At 49.8% G+C, this 17,909-nt stretch overlaps 1 protein-coding gene and 1 long non-coding RNA gene across 2 annotated transcripts in view; one reads left to right on the forward strand and one right to left on the reverse strand.

Annotated features, from left to right (window-relative positions):
* Positions 1–17,909, forward strand: part of LOC128409515 (uncharacterized) — a 46,509-nt gene that overhangs the window by 14,406 nt on the left and 14,194 nt on the right. The gene's annotated exons all lie outside the window — the stretch shown is intronic.
* LOC128409501 (zinc finger protein 91-like) overlaps positions 1–17,909 on the reverse strand; it is a 48,400-nt gene that overhangs the window by 5,941 nt on the left and 24,550 nt on the right. The gene's annotated exons all lie outside the window — the stretch shown is intronic.

The raw sequence follows: 17,909 nt of genomic DNA on the forward strand, positions 1-17,909 counted from the left end.
GCTTCTAAGCTTTGGTTATTCCCCGAAAGCGAGAATTTAACTCACGGTGGTATATCTAGTGGGCTGGATCTGGAGCACAAAGGGTCAAGTTTTGCTTGCATGAGGCCTTTGCTCCTTCTTCAGACTTATCAGTCAGGAACGTAAGAGGTCAAATCTGGAGAGTATTTCATTCTGGGCGTCTTGTGGCAGAGCACAGAAGGATTGTAATAAAGTCTTTTCAGTTCTGTCAATAAGGTCATTTCCCAGATTCCTCAAGTACAAGGACCCTGGGGTGTCTGAGTTATTGGGGCCTGATAGGGACCCCAGGATCTCCTGCAATGCTTTTACAAAGTTTTGGTGGAAGAATATTCCCAGATAAAACAGGAGATACCCGCCCACATTGATAGTTTTCCATTCAAGAAGTGTTGTGGGTGTCTTAAAATCTCAGACGCTGTAGCTGGCGCTATTGGGCTCCCTCAAAATTGCGGAGGTTTGTCCTACAGAGATCTGTATGGAATTTCAAAACTGATCTGATGATCCAGCAGGGAGCCTTACCAGAGAGTCCAGGATCCCACACTTCACCCCCTTGACTTCCTTCTGCAGAGCTCTCTGGTCAGGATCCAGCAACGCCCAGTCCTTGTGTGTGAAACGAAAAGCTACCATATTTTTCGCCCTATAGGACGCAACGTCCCATAAGGCGCACCTAGTTTTTTTGGGGGGGGAAATAAAGGGGGGAATTATTTCCCCCCGAGGCACGGGGCTGGGACGGGGGAAGCCCGAGCTTCCCCCGACCCCAGCCCCCAGAAGAGGCAACTCTCCGTAAGCCGCGGGAGCCCAGCGTCGGGCTCCCGCGCCTTGTGGACAGCTGCGCCAAGCCTGGGCACGCTGAGCTCAGTGCGCGCAGGCTTCAGCGTGCACGTAACTCTCCGCAAGCCCGGCACCGGGCTCCTGCGCCTTGCGGAGAGTTACCCGAAGCCCCAGCGTGACTGCTCAGCGCGCCGGGGCTTCAGGGTGCAGGCAGCTCTGCGCAAGCCAGGGGAGCCCGGGGGAAACTCCCACGGGCTCCCACGGCTTGCGGATAGCTTCCTGAAGCTTGGAGAGGGAGAGGGGTCGGTGCGCACCGACCCCTCTCGCTCTCTAGGCTTCAGCGAAAGCCTGCATTTGCCCCATAGGACGCACACACATTTCCCCTTCATTTTTGGAGGAGGAAAAGTGCGTCCTATAGGGCGAAAAATACGCTATGTCTTCCAAACACACTGGACCCTAAGAGAGAAAGGGAGAAAGAAGACCATCTTCTACACATTGCTCTGTTCTTTTCTGCCTCTTAATAGCTGCACTGTTTTAATTCTATTCTTTTCCTGCATGCTTATTTCATCATTGTAATGGAACAATTTTAATGACGGGTATTATTCTTTGTGTAAATGGAATTCCACATTGTAATAATTTTATTATTATGATTATACGGCACTCATCTTTACATAATTCTTCAAAGTGTTCCCATTTTCCAGATGGAAGGACCTCCTCTCTCAGCATCTGGTGGGGTGGACTCCCCCCCCCCAACGTCCTCAAGGCATCAGGAGGGGGAGGGGAGGGGAGGGAAAGTCCCAATGTGCATTGTGAGGGGAGGGGGAATGGTTGGTTGGTTCGTTGGCCTCCATCTGTCTTGGGAGACCATGGAAGAGAGTGCCTTTGGGAGTGAGATCCAGCTGTTGGAAGGTAACAGCGCCAGCTGTGGGTGGAGAGAGGACAGGAGAGGGACATGTGTTGTTGCATCTGGGACAGAGGAAGTGGTCCAGTTGTGCTGCTGCAGATGCAGGAGGGCATTTCTACTCCCTGTGCTCAAAGCCCCCTCCCCAAAAATGAAGGCAGCATCTGGATCCCAAGGAAGAGCAGAGCTGCAGACCTCCTGAGAACTGGCCCCCTCCCTGGCTTGGCAGAGAGGACAAAGAGGACCCACTGCTCCCTGACTTGGGGGTCTCCCCCCACCGCGCATGATCTGAGCAGGGACCCCCATTTTCCCTCCCTGCACCCATGGGGCCTCTGAGGGGAAAGAGAGAGGGGACTCACCGAGGAAGCTTTTGCAAAGGAGAGAAAACAGCAACCTCCTCTCTGCCGCAGGAAGGGAGGTGGGAGAGAAGGATTTTGGCATGGAGGACATTCACCCCCCTCCCCCTTCACTTCCTGCCCTCTATAGGAATCCGGCTTTGCTCCTTTTAACCCTTGCAAAGCCGAGGGCAACCCCTCCCTCTCCCTTCCTGCATTTTTCCTGCTTCTGCGCTCACGGGGCTGCTCCCCTCCCCCCTCTGTACCAAAGACGGGGATAGCAATGAGGGGGGGTTACCTTGGCTCTCCCCCTCCTCCAACATAGAGGCTCCTGGATCCCAAAGAAAGGCTGGGATGGAGAAGAGGCTAAGAAATGGCTTCATCAAGACACCCTTTCAACGCCCCCACGATCAGCGAGTGTGGGGAATAATGGAGGAGATCCCTCCCCCTTCCGAAAATAATCTCCCCCCCCCCAGCCAAGCGGAATTTCCTGCTTCTGCAGCCCAGGAAAAGAGACAGACGAGGAAGTGTCCCATGCGAGGAATGCAACGCAGACGCGATCCTGGGGGGGGGGCAGGTGTGGAAGCCCCCCCCCGCCGTAAAAGCACCACAGGCAGGAAAGGCGAAGCCCAGGAGAGGGAGGGAGAGAGAGGGGCACATGCTGCTCAGGGGGCAGCCCCCCCCACTCTGGGACTCTTCCCCCCCAACTCCATCCTTTCCCCGTGTTTCCTGTCAGAAAACCAGTTTATACTGGGCTTGTAGGCTTAGGCCCTTTACTTTGCCAGAGAATTGCTTACCCGCGTCCCCAGGACCGAGAAGAGAATAACAAATTCCAGGAAAGTTTCTTCTTTGGAGAAAAGAGTTTTATTGCAAATCTGTGCACAGAGACAGCCAGCAGAATATAGTTTCTGAAATCTGACTGTGTTGTTACCATGTTCAGCAAGCATTTTTATACCTGAAAGCATTCACCCTCCTCCCATACCTTCCCCCCAATATTTGCTGGCTAAGGCTGCTAGCTAAGCACTTCCTCTGCTGGTTAAGCATTTTCTCTGCTCAGTAAGCACCCCCTCCCACCTTCTTGTACACGTGTCTTTCTTTTGCTAGCTAAGCATTCCCTTCGTATCTCTTCTTATCTTGCATTACTTAAAGCAGAAGCAAAGCAGGAAACATCTTGCTAGTGGTTTTTAGTTGACAGCAGTTTTTTGGCTAGGCAGGAAACGACCTTCTGACCTGTAGCTAGCATCAGCAGTTTCAGATAGCTGGTTAGACAGAAAACGGCCTCCTGACCTGTCTGATTTAGGCTTTGCAAATAACTGCATTTTTGAGTTTGAGCTTGTGTAGCCATCCTAGCAGAGTGCCGGAATTTACTATGTGTAGATAATATTAATGATTAACCGTTCCCCTCTCCCTTCACTCCCTCCTCTTCTTCTGAACAACCTAATACTTAGGTTCGTTCTGGGGTATGGGCCTATACTCCCTCATCACAGCGATGACTGTGGGTCCTAGCTTCCGTGACAGGAGTCTTTGCATCATTTGCTGCAAGCATTGCAATAAGCAGGGGATACAGAGGCAAAGAAGCAAAAGGATTAATAGCGGTCCTGCTAATAATACTATAACATTCCTGAGCCAACTGCCATCAGGGAGCCAGGAATACAACCAACCCCATAGATCACCTCCTGTAGTTTTCAGCGGGTTCCTGGCTATCATTGTTTCCATGTGATCAATGGTGACTGAAATATTATCTAGGACATATCTATTTTATTGCTGAAGGGCCCACTGATACTCGTGCTTTATCAGCTGCCTTGCTTTTTGGGAGGTTGTGTCCCACCTCTCTGAGGAGGAGCCTATTATCTTAACCAATCTTCCCACCTGTCCTTGTGGATGCTTAATACTCTCATGATTTCTTCCCAACACACTGTATCCGAAAGGGGCTTCTCCCTCTACATATATTAACATATACCCACAGGAATATATATATCCACCCTTGCAGAGGCCTGACACACGGAGTGACCATATCAAAGAGTTCTGGCCCCAATATCAAAAGTCCTGGCGGTGCCTTAAAATTTGCTGGGGAAAAAAAGTCTCTACGTTGGGGACGCTGCCCGCGGGCGTCCCTCCCATCCACTTGTCCAGCCGTCTGGCGCTCTTCTGGAGATGGTTAGCTTCAGAGGATCATCAGGATTTGGTGTAACTGTCCAGTCTAAAATAGCCTTCTTCACTTAAGTGTGGTGGACCCAAGGGGTGAGGTCAGCAACTTCAACAGCAGTGGGCCTGGGTCCACCTGTTAAGACAGAGAGAAAATCTCGGGAGAATTACTGCACATAATTATTAAACTGCACATTTTGACTAGCATGGGGGGGGGGGTTATTGCAAAACTGAGTGGACAAAGGCTGGTCCATTGTCAGATCCTATTGACCTAGGTAGTCCATAGCGGGGAATGATCTTCCGTAACAGGCACCTGGTTACTTCAAATGCCTTTTCAGTTCTGGTGGGCCAGGCTTCAACCCATTCTGTATACGTGCAGATCGCCACGAACAGGTAGCGGTATGGTCCACAGCGGGGCAATTCAGTGAAATCCACAACAAGGTCTTCCATGGGTGCAGTTCCACTATGCTGAATCCCCGGGGGAGCCAAGGGTCCGGTTCTAGGATTATTCTTTTGACACAGCAGGCATTTCCTGGAGATCTGGGCTGCCAGTTGATAAAGGTGGGCTATATAGAAGCACTGCTTCAGCTGTCTGGTTGTGGCATCTGGTCCCATGTAGGTGGACTCATGGTATCTCTGAGTAATCTGCTGAGAAAGGGACTCTGGAATCCATATTCTGTCATCATGAGTAAGGTAACATCCTTCTTTGGACATAGTCAGCCCCTGGGCATCTGCAGTGTCCCTCTCCTTTTGGTGTATATTGGCTTATCAGCGGTGTTCAAGATCCTTCCAGGGACCAGTGCTCCAATAACTGACGCGGGAGCTGGTTCCCTGGCTGCTTCCTTGGCCACTCTGTCTGCTAGTCGGTTTCCTCTGGCCACTTCTCCTAGTCCAGTTTTGTGTCCATAACAATGGATAACTGCCACTGCCTTGGGCTCCCATACAACATCCAGAAGGTTCAATAAGGCTTGTGGGTGGGCCACCTGGTTTCCTCTGGAGGTAAGCAAACCTCTTTCCTTCCATAAGGCTCCATGGGCAAGTAAAGTCAGAAAGGCATACTTAGAGTATAAATGTTTATCTTCTGTCCCTTTGCTAGGGTCAGGGCTCTGGTGAGCGCTGTTATTTATGCCAGCCGGGCCGACGTTCCAGGCGGGAGTGGCTGCGCTTCAATCACTTGGTCTTCCAAGGCTACTACTGCATAGCCTGCCTTCCGCTGTCCAGCCTTAACAAAGCTGCTTCCATCCACAAACCATGAAGGCCAGTGGGGGTTTGCTTCATCTTTGAGGTCAGGCCTGCTAAAATATTCTTCATCCATTACTTCAATGCAATCGTGCATCTGCTCCTCATCTTCTCCTACCGGGGACAGGGTAGCTGGGTTGAGGGCGGTGGTGACCTGAAACTTCAAACGCGGATGCAGCAGTAACATCTGGCACTTTCTCATCTTCGCTTGGGAGAGAAAATAGGTACCCTTCATGTCAAGCAGAGCTGGGACTGCATGCGGGGTCACACAAACAGTGTCTTGGCCAAAAATAAATTTGTCTGCTTTGTTCAGTAGGGTGGCTACTGCCACAACTGCTCTCATGCACGGCGGTAAGCCTTGTTCTGTAGGCGTCAGGCGCTCAGATAGGTATGCCACTGGCTGTTGCCAGCTTCCCAATTTTTGGCACAAAACGCCTTTCCGCTGTCCCTTGGTCCTCATCCACGAATAGAGTAAAGGGTTTCTCAGGGTTTGGGATGCCAAGCGCTGGGGCTTGCTGTAGTGCCCTCTTCAAATCCACGAAGGCTTGCTGTTGTTCTGTGCTTCAAACAAAGGGGTCTCTCTCAGTTCCTCTGGTTGACTCATGTAGAGGCTTGGCAATGATGCTGTAATTAAATATCCATATCCTACAAAATCCTGCAGACCCCAGAAAGCCACAGAGTTCTCTGCAGTTCTTTGCCTCTGGTATCAGGATAATAGCCTGCTTCCTTTCTTCACTGGTAACAAAAGGGTGTTCCACTGTGATTGGCATTGCCTCAAGATCCTATGTTGGAGCAGTCGCTCTAGATGCACCCACACTCCTTCAGTCGCCCTTCGTGGGATAGGATACTTATTTACTGCAACAGGATTGACAAATGGCTTGGGCTTCACAATTATTGGTGGGATATTCTTTGCCATTCCTAGGGGGTTCACTTGTTCCAGAATACTGGCGGGGATGGGTCCCTCCTCTTCTTTTACCATCATGAGGTGCCAGTACTCCCTCAGGGGTGCCTCCACAACCAGTTCCCCAAGTGACATAGTGGACATTGTGGCTTCTCCCGATGGCTTAAAGGTAATTTGGGCTTGCAACTTTACCAACAAATCTCTTCCTAATAATAGAATAGGGCATTCTCTCTTCCAGTGCCCTTCCTGTCGGCAGATGGCGCACTGATTCCTCCCCAGACGGCTTCGCCCTCCTCCCCGGGCACTTCCTCTTTTCTGAGGGGTGGGGGGCGGCTGCCTGTAATGTCATCAACTTCCTTGTTTGATACTTCTCCTTTTTTCTCTGGGCCTCCTCATCTCTCTGATTGTAAGTGGTTTGAGCTATTTCCAACATCTATTCCAGCCCATGGCCGATGCACCCCTCATGCTTCTGGATTTTTTCTTTTGGCGAATATTGGACGCTGCTTGAGCTACAAAGGCAGCCTTTATAATGGGGCGTTGGCAATATCATCTGGGTTCTCCTCAAAGGTAGGGTTCTAATTTCTCCAATTGCACACATCAGCACTTGAAAAAGGCACATGTTGGACTGTATAAGTGCGTGGTGGTGCTTCCCCACCCTGTCCTGGGGGGCTGGTGGGTCATACACTCTGCATAGAGGCATCATTGCAGTCCCACCCTTTTTCTGTGCCTTATGGGACTTATAGAGGGACGCACTGGTTGCTGCTTCTATCCATTCCTTCTGCCATTACTTCCCTTGTGTTGGGAAACATCTTGCTGCTGCCAACAAATGGGAACTAACATCCACTTCTTTCGCATAGGGTTGTACATACTGTTGCAATCTCAATGTCTGATACTGTGTCCACATTTTTCCTTTCTTTGCTAACTCAATTAGTCCCTTCATAAACTCCTCATCATCCTCTTCCTCTTTGCTCTCTAATTCATCAACCTTGGAGGGTTCAGGCTGAGGGCCGGCTCCTCCCTGGTCCTGGGGCCCTGGGCCTGGGGGATTCGCTAGAGGGGCAGTTGGTGGAGCATAGGGTGGTGGCGGTTTGATGATTCCCCCCTCCTTATCTTCTGGGTCTGGTATCACCGGGGGCTTTTCTGCCTTCCCTGCCGGTCGAACTGTACAGATTGTATTTCGTGGGGCGTCGCCTTGGCAGGCTTTCAACCACGGTGGATTCTTTTCTACATTGGTTTTCCAAGTAGAAATATAAGGGATCTGGTCTGGGTGGACGTTCAAGATATTTTGATATAGTGGGCTGATTAGTTGCAAATCAAAGCTCCCCTCCGAGGGCCAGTTAGTTTGTTGGGGCCAATCAACTTCACACAATGTCCTCATCCTCTGTCTTCTCAATTTGAACCCCCAATCATCATGCTTTGTGGCCGCTTTCCAGTTCTTTAAAAAAACATTCCAGAGGACTACATTGGCTTGCCCCAGACCCCATTTTTTTTTTTTTTCAGATACCCCGCACCTAATGGGCTGTAAATTCTTTCACACTCCACGCACTACAGATTGTGACCTGCCGAGGTCGCCCTGGCAGAAAATGCACAACCCTGCAATCGCTCGGCCAAGGGGAACGCTAGGCCCCGACCCACACTTGACAACAATTCAGTCACTGGGGTATCCGACATGCAACATATAACATACAAATCACACCATTATAATTTCAACATGCAACACACAAAACACACCAATACAATTTCCCCTCTGTTTCCCTTTTACCCAACCTTACTGGCGGCAAACTACTGCAATCGGCCAGTTCCCTTCCTGGCGGCCCTCTGCACAACCAGGTGAGGCTTGATCAGACCTCGCCCCCCTTTTCCTTGGGGCCCACGCCCTTTCCCTTGGGCTTACCGTTTTCCGCTGCGGATTCCCTCCTGGCCAGTCCTCTTTCCTCCCTCGACCGAGGTCCCTACTCAGGAGCGGTGTGGCCGGCTTCCCCCACGAATCAGTAGGGTGCGCGCTGAAGCCTGCAAACTCCGGTCCGAGCTGTTCACCTGGTCGAGCCTGGCTCTTCCCGGCCCCCCTGGGGTGGGGCAGATTTCCCGGCCAATGCACCAAGCTGTAGGCTTAGGCCCTTTACTTTGCCAGAGAATTGCTTACCCGCGTCCCCAGGACCGAGAAGAGAATAAAAAATTCCAGGAAAGTTTCTTCTTTGGAGAAAAGAGTTTTATTGCAAATCTGTGCACAGAGACAGCCAGCAGAATATAGTTTCTGAAATCTGACTGTGTTGTTACCATGTTCAGCAAGCATTTTTATACCTGAAAGCATTCACCCTCCTCCCATACCTTCCCCCCAATATTTGCTGGCTAAGGCTGCTAGCTAAGCACTTCCTCTGCTGGTTAAGCATTTTCTCTGCTCAGTAAGCACCCCCTCCCACCTTCTTGTACACGTGTCTTTCTTTTGCTAGCTAAGCATTCCCTTCGTATCTCTTCTTATCTTGCATTACTTAAAGCAGAAGCAAAGCAGGAAACATCTTGCTAGTGGTTTTTAGTTGACAGCAGTTTTTTGGCTAGGCAGGAAACGACCTTCTGACCTGTAGCTAGCATCAGCAGTTTCAGATAGCTGGTTAGACAGAAAACGGCCTCCTGACCTGTCTGATTTAGGCTTTGCAAATAACTGCATTTTTGAGTTTGAGCTTGTGTAGCCATCCTAGCAGAGTGCCGGAATTTACTATGTGTAGATAATATTAATGATTAACCGTTCCCCTCTCCCTTCACTCCCTCCTCTTCTTCTGAACAACCTAATACTTAGGTTCGTTCTGGGGTATGGGCCTATACTCCCTCATCACAGCGATGACTGTGGGTCCTAGCTTCCGTGACAGGAGTCTTTGCATCATTTGCTGCAAGCATTGCAATAAGCAGGGGATACAGAGGCAAAGAAGCAAAAGGATTAATAGCGGTCCTGCTAATAATACTATAACATTCCTGAGCCAACTGCCATCAGGGAGCCAGGAATACAACCAACCCCATAGATCACCTCCTGTAGTTTTCAGCGGGTTCCTGGCTATCATTGTTTCCATGTGATCAATGGTGACTGAAATATTATCTAGGACATATCTATTTTATTGCTGAAGGGCCCACTGATACTCGTGCTTTTACTCGTGTAAAAGCACCACAGGCAGGAAAGGTTTATACTGGGCTCTCAGAACCATTTGACCCCATTTCTCACCCCAGAGCAGGACCAATCAGAAGCCTCTCCATTTGAGAGCTGGCCAATCCCCTTTCAGATTCCCCTGGGCCTCGTCCTCTCCTTTGCCAGGTTTCCTGAGGGAGTTTCCTCCTGAGTTTCCCTCTTGGCTGCTCCCCCTCCCAGCTTCTCCTTCATTTCTCCTTCTCTTAATGTTCCTCTCCACCCTCAATGTCTGGGGAAGGGAAGAGTTTGGGGGCAGCTGCATTCCCCCCTCATGGCCAAGCAGGCCAGGCAGGAACCCACGGAGGCAGCAGGGCCAGGAGATGGCATTTCCCGCCCTTTTCTGAAAAAGGCGGGAACGCCATTTTGTTTCTTCTGCATGCCCCAGCTGCTCGCAGAGACATCATGCCTCCCTGAGGACCTCAGGGGTCCCACGCTCTCGGGGGTCTCTCCTCCCAGCGAAGGAGGGCAGCAGCTTCGGGCGCAAGCGCACATGGGGCGTCCTCAGCCGCCTTCCTGCCATGATGGCTTTGCCTCCGCAGAGCAGCCTTGTCATGGAACTTTGAAGTGTCAGGCATAGCTCTAATGGCTTTAGCCCAAACGTAGCAGAGTTTTCCTGCACAGCGAAGAAGCTAGTTGAGGTGGAAATGACTAGTCAGCTAGACTCAGAATAACTATTTACAGGATTTATTAAAAGGAAAAATAAAACCAGCAGAGTTTCTGCATACAAAACAAAGCAAAATAAATCCTTTCTTTCTCTCTCTCTCTCTTAACCATACACAACACTCCCACTCCTACTCCTAACTCCTAACACACCTAACACACCTAACCCAAACTGTGCTAGCATTCCTAGATAACAGAGTTGAGTGCTGGTCGTTAACCAATCAGAGTAAGTAGTTTCTAGGTCAAGCAGACCTTGGCTTTCTGCCAAGAGTAAATTGACACTGCCTTGAGTTAATTGTGTGAAGCCAGAATCTGTAAGTTTTCATGAGAATCAGTTAACAGAAACTGAACACCTTGCTCCTCACCAGACCCCTTCTGGCTCCTCAGGGTCCCAGGAGCCCTTTCTGAACGGCCCTCGCTTGTTCTTCCCCCTCAGCCGGTAGTTCAACAGGAGAAGTCGCTTCCACTCCAGATCCCTGCAGGTCTCAGGGGGCCACTGGAGCCCAGTGGGGAGACTGAGGGGAACTGGCTCAACTGGGGTCCTCCCAGTCCAGCCCAGACAAGAAAGAGAGGGAGTTCTCAGAAGAGGAAGCCACTGCGGAGAAGAACCGGACTTGGCTGCTCTCTGCTGAGGGTCTCCTGCCTTTCTTCCAGGCTTCAAGGGGGCTGCCATGGCCAGAGGAAGAGGCAGCCCCCCACCCTGAATCCCCTGCAGGGCCCTGGGGGGCTGCCAGATCTCTTGTCATGGCTAAGCCTGCCTCAGTTTCCTTCCCCAAGGCCTTGGAGGAACCTTGGGGTGCGGAATGACAACCCCAAAAGGAGCTTAGGTTCCTGGCCAATGGGGAAAGGAACATTATATTGCATATTTCCAGAGGAGTCCAGGCATTGCCTCCAAGGTCCAGGGACTGGTCCGCCCTGGCTTCCTCCTTCTCTGTGAGCACCTAGAAAGGAATGCTGTGATCACCAATAGTCAGCATGGATTTCTGAAAAATAAGGCATGTCAGACTAACCTGATCTCGTTTTTTGACAGAACTACAAGCCTTGTTGATGAAGGGAACGCAGTGGATGTAGCCTACCTTGATTTCAGCAAGGCATTCGACAAGGTGCCCCATGATATTCTTGTAAAGAAGCTGGTAAAATGCGGTCTTGACTATGCTACCACTCAGTGGATTTGTAACTGGCTGACTGACCGAACCCAAAGGGTGCTCATCAATGGTTCCTCTTCATCCTGGAGAAGAGTGACTAGTGGGGTGCCACAGGGTTCTGTCTTGGGCCCGGTCTTATTCAGCATCTTTATCAACGACTTGGATGATGGACTCAAGAGCATCCTGATCAAATTTGCAGATGACACCAAACTGGGAGGGGTGGCTAACACCCCAGAGGACAGGATCACACTTCAAAATGACCTTGACAGATTAGAGAACTGGGCCAAAACAAACAAGATGAACTTTTACAGGGAGAAATGTAAAGTATTGCACTTGGGCAAAAAAAATGAGAGGCACAAATACAAGATGGGTGACACCTGGCTTGAGAGCAGTACATGTGAAAAGGATCTAGGAGTCTTGGTTGACCACAAACTTGACATGAGCCAACAGTGTGACGCGGCAGCTAAAAAAGCCAATGTAATTCTGGGCTGCATCAATAGCAGTATAGCATCTAGATCAAGGGAAGTAATAGTGCCACTGTATTCTGCTCTAGTCAGACCTCACCTGGAGTACTGTGTCCAGTTCTGGGCACCACAGCTCAAGAAGGACACTGACAAACTGGAACGTGTCCAGAGGAGGGCAACCAAAATGGTCAAAGGTCTGGAAACGATGCCTTATGAGGAACGGCTAAGGGAGCTGGGCATGTTTAGCCTGGAGAAGAGGAGGTTAAGGGGTGATATGATAGCCATGTTCAAATATATAAAAGGATGTCACATAGAGGAGGGAGAAAGGTTGTTTTCTGCTGCTCCAGAGAAGCGGACACGGAGCAATGGATCCAAACTACAAGAAAGAAGATTCCACCTAAACATTAGGAAGAACTTCCCGACAGTAAGAGCTGTTCGACAGTGGAATTTGCTGCCAAGGAGTGTGGTGGAGTCTCCTTCTTTGGAGGTCTTTAAGCAGAGGCTTGACAACCATATGTCAGGAGTGCTCTGATGGTGTTTCCTGCTTGGCAGGGGGTTGGACTCGATGGCCCTTGTGGTCTATTCCAACTCTATGATTCTATGATTCTCAGAGGTCCCTTCTGGAGAAGGGGTCCCAGGTCTCTATGGGGGGAACGGGGAGAAGCATCCCTGAGGCCTGCATTCGAGGCCAATGCTTTTGCCTTTTACGCCCCGGCCACCTTCCCTCTGGTGTTTATGTGAGCTCTAGAGATGGGATCACATACAGATCCTCCCCTTTAGGGATTCCTGCTCCTTCCTTGCCCAGGGGAGCAGCTTCTGTGGCATGTAGGGGGGAGGGGGGCACATTGATGCAAGGGGCACATTGATACACCAACAATATTTCAATTTCGAGAAACATGTCTATAGATGTGTGAGTACAACAGTTGTGACCACGCTGCCCACCAGTTAGCTGTTGGCGTTTGACAAGAGTAGGTGTGTTTTTAGTGCAGCCAAATGAACAATTATGAGAAATGTAAAAGTGTTCCAACGCTGTTTTAAATCCTTAAGATTTATTAAGACCAAGTAAGTTATTCCACTCAGTAATCAAGATTACATGTGATTTTTAAATAAATTCAGTGGTTTTATTAATAAATGTTAGTTTCTTGAAAATGTCCATTGGGGCACTTTGATACACTAAGACATGGGGCACATTGATACGTATAGAGGTGCCCTGCTAGTGTACAATTATTGATGTTCCCAATCCTGAAAATATAAATGTTGGAGATTTCCTACTCATTGAATTTGGAAAGAAAAATGCTGTTGTTTACTACAAGAGCCAGTGTGGTGTAGTGGTTAAGAGCGATAGACTCGTAATCTGGGGAACCGGGTTCGCGTCTCCGCTCTTCCACATGCAGCTGCTGGGTGACCTTGGGCTAGTCACACTTCTTTGAAGTCTCTCAGTCCCACTCACCTCACAGAGTGTTTGTTGTGGGGGAGGAAGGGAAGGGAGAATGTTAGTCGCTTTGAGACTCCTTAGGGTAGTGATAAAGCGGTATATCAAATACAAACTCTTCTTCTACGTGGCCAAAATCATTTCTGAATGGACTGGTCTCCCTCTGGAGTTTGTGGTCTCTCCTTCACTGGCAGTTTTTGAGAAGAGGGTGGATGGCTATCTCTCAGGGATGCTTGAAATGAGATTCCTGTGTTGCAGAGGGTTGGACTAGATGACCCCAGGGTACTTGCAACTCTTGTAGGGACGCGGGTGGCGCTGTGGTCTAAACCACTGAGCCTCTTGGGCTTCCTGATTGGAAGGTCAGCGGTTCAAATCCCCATGATGGGGTGAGCTCCCGTTGCTCTGTCCCAGCTCCTGCCAACCTAGCAGTTCGAAAGCACACCAGTGCAAGTAGATAAATAGGTACCACAGCAGTGGGAAGGTAAACGGTGCTTTCTGTGTGCTCTGGCACTCGTCACGGTCCTCCGTGTGCCAGTAGCGGGTTAGTCATGCTGGCCACATGACTCGGAAAGCTGTGTGTGGACAAACGACAGCTCCCTCGGCCTGAAAGCGAGCTGAGCGCTGCCACACAGTCGCCTTTGACTTAAACGTCCAGGGGTCCTTTACCTTTTACTTGCAACTCTACAATTCTATGATTGGGCAGTGAGACTGTTTCTCTAGCTGAAGCTTCTTCCACTTTCCAAACACTGATATGCTTCCTCCCATGGCATGAATTATTTGATGGACCATTTGATGTTCCGCATAAGAGACTCCTGGGAGGCCGGAGGGAAACTGCCCTGCTGTGAGTCCTGAAGAGCTCAAACTCACTGGAACAAACTCTGGGGTTGGGGCAAATGTCTAAAATGTTTTTAAATGTTTTAAAATAGTTTTCAATCTGTGGTGTTTTAAATTTTGGTGTTTTTTTGTTCTGTTTTTGCTCTGTTGGGGGTGGGATGAAAGTTTAATTGTGGCAGCGGATTAGTTTAATTTTAGTATACTGTTGATTTAAAAAAAAAAAATTCTACTGTCTTATTGGTTTACTGTATAGTTTGTTTTCTGCACTGAAGGGGAGAAGATCAGGGCAGCCTGGAAGTGGGGACCAACCAACAGAATGGCTGGGGCAGGTTCCATGGGTGGGAGGAGATGCACTGGGACACCTGATCTCAGTGATTACGGATAGGAGGAGGAGTTACACTAAGACCAGACCATGTCCTTACCAAGGAGGCAGGTTTAGTCGTTGTTTGAAGAGTATCCCTACCTCCGGGTCTGGTCTTGACTGGAAGGATACTGGAATCAACAAGAGAGATCCACATGACCTGAAGGTGCTGCTGTGCAATGCCAGGTCAACGATTCACAAGACAGCAGTCACCCACGACTTGATCGTGGACTTGACTTGGCATCCGTGACAGAGACTTGGTTGGTTGAAGCAGATGGACCTGACCTTGCCGCTGCTTGTCCATCGGGTTTCTCTTACGCACAGCAACCCTTTCAGCTGATTCCCTGGTGGCCCACTGGAATGTGGAGATAACCACAGCTGTTGACTGTCTGGCTCTGAAGCGCCCTATCTGATTGAATGGAGCCCGGACAGCCCTGTGGTTTTCCTCAGAGCTGAGGGCAATGTAAGAATGGTTGAGACCTCTAGAGCACAAGTGGCAGAAAACTCATTCTGAATCAGAATAGACACGGTTTACAGCTCAATGCCAAGCCTACCAAGTGGCAATAGCGACGGTAAAAGGGACCGCCTCTATTGCATCTGCAGAAAACAGCAGCAGGAGACTCTTTCAGGTGGTTCGTAATTTAACAGAACCACCTGCGCCATTGGGACCTGAAAAGGCCCCCAGGATCTCCTGTTATTATTTTGCAAAGTTTTTTTGCAGGTAAAGTCACTCAGATTCAGAAGGAGGTAGACTCCGCTGTGGGAGCAGGGACAGGGTGAGAGAGTGCTAAAGTCCTGTCTAGTCAAGTTGCATGGGATCGATTCCAACCTGTTACCTCTGAGGATGCAGACAGGCCGCTTGGACGAGTGAAAGCAACCACATGTCTCCTTCATCCTTGACCATCCTAGCTCATGAAAGCTAGCCAGGAAGGGCTGGGCGATGAGCTCTGTGGGGTGGTGAATGCTTCCCTCTGCGAGGGAGCCTTCCCAGATCCACTGAAAGGGGCAGTTATTAAATCGCTTCTTTAAAAAACATCTTTAGACCTGGCCAATATGGCCAACTATCGCCCAGTCTCAGATCTTCTATTCTTGGGCAAAGTGATAGAGCAGGTGTTTGCTGGACAAATCCAGGCACGCATAGAGGATGTGAACCATTTGGATCCCTTCCAACCAGGGATTCAGGCCTCATCATGGAACTGAAACTACCTTGGTCGTGTTGGTCGATGATGTCCGACATACTAGGGACAAAGGTGAAAGCTGTTTCCTAGTTCTGCTGGATCTATCAGCGGCCTTTGATACCATCGACCATCACATGCTTCTCAACCACCTAGAGGAGCTGGGAGCAATATTATACAGTAGTTCTGCTCCGTCCTCCTGGGCCGTGTCCAGAAAGTGGTGTTGGGATCCTTGGCTCTCACTTGTGGGGTGCCTCAGGGTTCCATCCTCTCCCCCATGCTTTTCAACATCTATATGAAGTCACTGGGAGAGATCATCAGGGGATTAGGGCAGGGTGTTCATCAGTATGCAGATAATACCCAGCTCTACCTCTCTTTTACATCAGAACCAATGAAGGCAGTGAATGGTCTGTGTGAGTGTCTGGAGGCAGTTGGAGGATGGATGGCGGCTAACAGATTGAGGTTGAATCCTGACAAGACAAAAGTACTCCGTGACCCTTCCCTGGAGAAGTCCAGTTGCACAAGGAAGTGATCTGACTTCTTTCATTTCGCTTTTACTTAGTGTCAGATCACCAACATCCATAGAGGTAAACAACAGGTCCAAGGCATGTCCGCGGCTATGGGTTGGGCCAGACGTATTCAGGGACAGCCCCATGGAGGCCATGCTTTCCACGAAGTCCCAAGCAGCCCCTTGTAAGGTCATGTTGGCATGGATGTTAAAATCCCCTAGGACAACCAAACTAGGTGTCTCCAGGAGAACATCCGCCATGACCTGAAGTAGCTCAGGCAGACAATCCTTGGTGCAGCGTGGAGGTCAATACACCAAAAGGAATCCTGTACTGCCCCTATTGCCCAACCTCCAGAACATGCACTCAGAGAACTGGGTCTTCCCAATAGGACGCCTGGTGCAAACTAGTGACTTCCTAAAAATCACTGCAAGGCCTGGGTTGCTATGCGTAAGAGAAACCTGGTGGACAAGCAGTGGCAGTGTCTGGAGACGGTTGGAGGATGGATGGCACTTAACAGATTGAGGCTAAATCCTGACAAGACAGAAGTACTGTTTTGGGGGGACAGGGAGCAGGCAGGTGTGGGGGACTCCCTGGTCCTAAATGGGGTAATTGCCCCTCAGGGACCAGGTGTACAGCCTGGGATTCATTTTGGACTCACAGCTGTCCATGCGGATGCAGGTCAATTCTGTGCCCAGGGCAGCTGTTTACCAGCTCCACCTGGTATGCAGGCTGAGACCCTACCTGCCCGCAGACTGTCTCGCCAGATTGCTGCATGCTCTGGTTATCTCCCTCTTGGACTACTGCAATGCGCTCTGTGTGGGGCTACCTTTGAAGGTAACCTGGAAAATACAACTAATCCAGAATGTGGCAGGTGGGCTGGTGACTGGGAGTTGCCGCCATATAAGACCGGTCCTGAAAGACCTACATTGGCTCCTAGTACATTTCCCTCACTGCGAGAAGTGCAGTTACATGGAACCAGGCAGAGGACCTTCTCAGTAGTGCTTGATGCTTCTTCACGGATCAGTGCCTTGTCGTGGCGAAGGGGCTTAAATAACTCAGAGAAACTATGAGCTAGGAACCTGAAATGTAAGAACCACCAACCTTGGTAAGCTGGATGTGGTCAAAAATGAGATAGGAATAATAAATATTGACATCCTGGGCATCACTGAACTAAAATGGACGGGAACGGGCAAATTCAGTTCGGATGACCATCGTATCTACTAATGTGGGCAAGAATCCCATAAAAGAATCCCAGCTAGAAAAGACTGGGGGCTGTTTTTGTCCCGGTTGGAGTTTCCTGGAACCGGCACCGTGAAGCAAGCCTCTTCAGAGACGGAAGAGAAAAAGCAGATAGACTGTGAGCACAGCGGCTGCCTAAAAGTGAAAGTAGGCTGCCTGGAACGTTTGTGCAGCTGCCAAGTAGCTTGAACACAGAAGCTTGGATTTATGACTGCTTCTGAGTGTTCTTGTTTCCGTTTAATCTCTGGGGCAGAGACTGAGCAGGAACGGATCCCATTCCCTAAGTTTCCATGGAGGGAACTGGGAGGAAGAAGTCCCATCGCCTGAGTTAGGGAAATGGGGGAAATAAAGGACCAAAGTGGTAAGGACCTAACATAAGCAGAAGACACCAAGAAGAGGTGGCAAGAATACACAGAGGAATTATTCCAAAAAGATATGGAGGTCTCGTACACCCCAGGTAGTGTGGTTGCTGACCTTGAGCCAGACATCCTGGAGAGTGAAGTCAAATGGGCCTTAGAAAGCACTGCTAATAACAAAGCCAGTGGAAGTGATGATATTCCAGCTGAACTATTTAAAATTTTAAACGATGATTCTGTTAAGGTGCTACA

Source organism: Podarcis raffonei, chromosome 2 (genome assembly GCF_027172205.1).
Source record: "Podarcis raffonei isolate rPodRaf1 chromosome 2, rPodRaf1.pri, whole genome shotgun sequence".
Lineage (NCBI taxonomy): Eukaryota > Metazoa > Chordata > Lepidosauria > Squamata > Lacertidae > Podarcis > Podarcis raffonei.